Source organism: Rhipicephalus microplus, chromosome 6 (assembly GCF_043290135.1).
Source record: "Rhipicephalus microplus isolate Deutch F79 chromosome 6, USDA_Rmic, whole genome shotgun sequence".
NCBI lineage: Eukaryota > Metazoa > Arthropoda > Arachnida > Ixodida > Ixodidae > Rhipicephalus > Rhipicephalus microplus.
The window spans coordinates 70,508,638-70,512,927 of record NC_134705.1 but is presented as its reverse complement, the minus strand read 5'-3'; the positions used below and the strand labels follow the sequence as shown (position 1 = coordinate 70,512,927).

At 52.1% G+C, this 4,290-nt stretch overlaps 1 pseudogene; it reads right to left on the bottom strand.

The window, feature by feature from the left end:
* Positions 1–3,492: 3,492 nt before the first annotated feature.
* LOC119168840 (U2 spliceosomal RNA) lies at positions 3,493–3,674 on the bottom strand (annotated as a pseudogene).
* Between the last annotated feature and the right edge of the window lie 616 nt (positions 3,675–4,290).

Genomic DNA, 4,290 nt, shown 5'->3' with positions numbered 1-4,290 from the left:
ATGAGAAATATTCGGCTCCTTGAAGGCAGTCCAGGGCTTCGTCGATGCGGGGTAGGGGATAAACATGCTTCAGCGTAATCATGTTTAGGCGGTGGTAGTCAACGCAAAAATCTTATTGAACCGTCTTTTTTCCGCACAAGCACGACAGGGAAGCCCAGGGACTGTCCAATTCCTGAATCACGCCACGTTTCGGCATGTCATCGACGTTGTCGCTAATAAGGCGGCGTTCGGCCTGCGATACCCGGAAGGGACGCTGTCACACGGAAGCATGATCACCGGTGTCAATACAATGAGTCACTGCAGACGTGCGCCCCAATAATGGCTGGCCAACGTTGAAAGAGGCACGAAAGCGTTGAAGCAGTTGCACAACCTTTGTGCGCTGTACTGGCGTAAGCGTGTTATTGATGCTACGCAGGAGGATGTCTCGGACAGGGGAGGTTGTAGCCGTGGCGGAGGTGACGGCACTTATCGTCAACGGTGTCTTTTCACACGTTGCATCCAAAGGGAAGATGGCCTCAAAACTGTATTGATGTTCAACACATTCGCCGCGTAACAGAGTTGTCGAGCAAGGAAAGGGATTGCACGCCTAGACCACACCGGCACCATGCACAAGGCTAATGACGGAAAATGGCAGTATGATGTTCCGTCGGCGTCCACATTCTTCAGACGGTGTAAAAAGGGAGGTCAAATCACAAACTGAGTCAGAGGAAACGGACACCAGGGTGGCAGAGAACGCAGAAATGATAGCGTCAGCAGCGACAACCAATTTAAACACCGGGCTTGGGACGTCAACGACTGTAGTACTCAAAGGGGACAAAGTGAGTCGAGCTCCAGCGCAGCCAACGAGCGCATCATGTGTAGAAAGAAATTCCCAACCGAGGATCACGTCATGGGACGCATCTGGTAGGACAACGAATTCCACAATGTAGAATGAGTCGTTGAGAACAAGACGTGCCGTGCATGCTGCCACAGGCTTAACGTGCGGCGAGCTCGCCGTCCGTAATAAAAGATCAGAAACGGGTGCCGTCACTTTCTGCAGTTTGCGGCACAAAAGTTCACCTAAAACAGAAACGGCAGCTCCTGTGTCCACAAGGGCGTTCCTCGCGACACCATCAATAGTAACCACGATCTCGTTCGGAGGCGAAAGATTAGGCCTTGAAATTTTCGACGAGGGCGCAGTTCGTGCCTCAGAAACTGCGGCTCTTAGTTTTTTTCTTGCGTGGGTTGGTACGGCGGAGCATAGGAGAAATTGAGCGGCGCCGGGGAGAAGGAGATTGACGTGAGGGGAAACTGGCACGGCGTGAATAAGCGCCCGATGAGTTGGTGGAAACATGGTATCCTGGCTGCTGTGGCATGTAGTCGAGATTGAGATTTTAATCATCGCCATAAACACTGTGCTGACCACGACAGTGACGCGCAACATGCCCAAGAATGCCGCAGGCGTAGCAGATGGGCCTGTGGTCTGGAGTGCGCCAAGGGTTGTGAGGGGCTCCGGGAGGCGAGAGGGGTTGCGCCCGAACCGGGCGTATTGGGTGAACACGGCGTGGTGGCGAGTAGAAGTTGGTGACTGGGGCGGATGGTGTTGACGACGGCCGAGCATAGGAACTAACGGCCTCCGGATAGGTGAGAGGTGCTGCAGGCTGCTTTGGTGGTACAGGAGGTGCAACCGCCTCAGCAACTTGAGCTTGAATGACACGACGGAGCAAGTGATCCAGTGCCGTGGGGCTCTCGGTGACAGACGTCACAATAGAGAGCTGACAAGCCACTTCCTCATGGATGGATTGTTTCATTTGCTGTGGTAAGGTGGAATATTCAGCGCCAGTGCTCTTAGCTTCCAAATATGAGAGTTCCACTGTGGGAATTTCGGTGCGACGGGTAGAAAGGCGCTCTTTGAGCAGGTCGTCAAAGCTATGGCACAGTTCAATGACTTGCGCTACTTTCTGAGGGCACTTGGCTACCAGCACATGAAATGCATCGTCATCTATGCCTTTAAGTATGCGCAATAATTTGTCAGTCTCCGCCATAGATGCATTCACGCGTTTACATAGATGAATGACGTCCTCAGTCGAACTCGTAAACGTCTCACCGTTCCTTTGGGCTCTGGCACGCAGGCGATGTTCGGCGCGAAGCTTGCGCACTTTAGGCCGACAGAAAAACGAAGCGATGATTTGCTCGAATGCCGACCAGGTGGTGAACTCAGCTTCATGGTTGTAGTACCATGGCTTTGCAACATCGGTCATATAGAAGCCGACGCGCGTCAACTTAGCAGGGTCATCTCATTTGTTGGGACCGCTAACACGCTCAAACTTTACCAGCCAGTCTTCGACGTCAAGTTCGTCGCTGCCGCTGAACATCGGAGGGTCATGTTGACGAAGCGTCCCAGCACATATGGCCGTAGGTGGTGCTTGGGAAGGAGTGGCGTCCTCGGCCATTCTGGGGGCAGATGGTAACATACGGCTGTGGAGCTCCAGGACGAAAAGGGGTACTACCCAGCAGTGCTCCACCAAATGTAACAAGCGTGTTCTTCACAAGAGTTTCAGCAACAAACTCGCCAGAGCAAGCAAGACAGCTGCAGCACAGAAAACAAGAGGCCGAGAGCGCGACACATGAACTTCGTCGTCTTTTCCCTTCCTGGCACAGAACTAGCGCAGATGTGCACCGGTACAGTTGTAATTACCGAGAACCAACGACGGATGAGTTAGTATGCTCGAGATGATGTCCCGACCTGTAGTGTGTGATAAACGAGGCGATGGCTGAGGGCGCCAACGAGGTGACTAACCGCATGGCAACAAATGACAGCTACCGCTTGTGGAAGCTGGGACGCAGGTTGTTGGACACAAGAAGAGAACACGGACGCGCCCACGTCGGGGCTTTGCCGCTCCACAGCGTTGCAGGTGCGTGTGGGGTGCGTCCTCTGCTGGTCCTCGCGATTTTATTTTGTGATGGGAAACAGTGTACATGTAAAGTCGTCGTGTGAACACACGCCTTCAGGGTAAGACGTCTCGTGAAGACGTGAAATGAAAATTCCTTCGCCTGTCACTGCAACTGTAAACAGAAACACCAACACGCAATAGAAGCTGCTTAATTTTTTTTCTGAAATGTGCAAACTCCAAAATTGGAAATCGCTAAACAAGGCTGTTTTTTCACATACACACTTCAGATTTTCTTTGAAACAGTAATAACAAACTAAAAATAATCTTTGATAAGTGGGATGTTGAAAAAAACTTGGATATGTATGCGTTAACAGAAAAAAGAGGGCTCCCGAGTATAAATTTACCACACAAAAATTTACTTTCCCAGAGCAATTGTTAGTGTGAAAACAACTAGCGCACTTCCGCACGTGGCCGAAAGGCGGCGAATACAGCGTCATCTGGGGCGGCGTGACACCAAGGCTTCGGATAGTCGCAGCACCCTCGCGGTTTACTCAAATATTCTTCGTGAATCTGGACAGGTCGTTCTTATTGAGAAGAGTGTTGTACTCACCCCCGCAGGGGTGAGTGGGCTGATCCCGGAGATAGTGCAATACCGGGACAACCTGTGGCGGAGTCGAAGCTAGCTTCAAGCTTTGCTCTGCATTGCAAAAATAAGTTTATTATCTTGGATACAAATAGAATCCGTATCACATATTAAGCTAATAAGAACAGAGAGTGATTATCAAAAAAGGCAACACATAGAAGAAATGGTAGTCCCGGTCTTGTTGGCACGACCGAAGGCCGCCTTGACCTCCCGGGACCAAAGGGCCTGACGACAAGGGTCCAGCACCCTAGTGGCTGCCTAGGCGTCCACCCTTCCTCGCCTAAGGGCTTGGCCAGTCGCCATGGCGTGGAACCACGGAGGAGCTGCCCTGGCCGAGGCGGGCAGAACAGGGGCTGAGCAGCACGTCACCCAGAGTCCGGGAACCGTGAGCTTAGTTGGAAATGTCCTCTTGGGTGACCACCCGCTAGCTAAGCAAGCGGCCCTTGAGCACATTGATCAATACAGCGGTGTAGTGGGGCAAACCTTTAACCCACTGCGGGGCGTCACTCCCCCACTACCGCACCCCAAAGTGAGACTGCCCAGGAAATCCCAAAGGCACAGACCATCGCGGGTCCAAAGACACCAGGCAGCCCTGCTGAATAGGCCAGGCGTTCAGGTGTAGAACAGCATCGAGCTATAGAAGCAGGACCTAACCTCTGGACAGGGGAAAAACAGGTAACTTGCGGTGCAACTGATAAGTTAGCTCCCTAAGGAGCGTGTCGTGGAAGCAGTGGAAGTGCCAGAAAAAAGGGTAAAAGAGAAGACAGTGGAAAA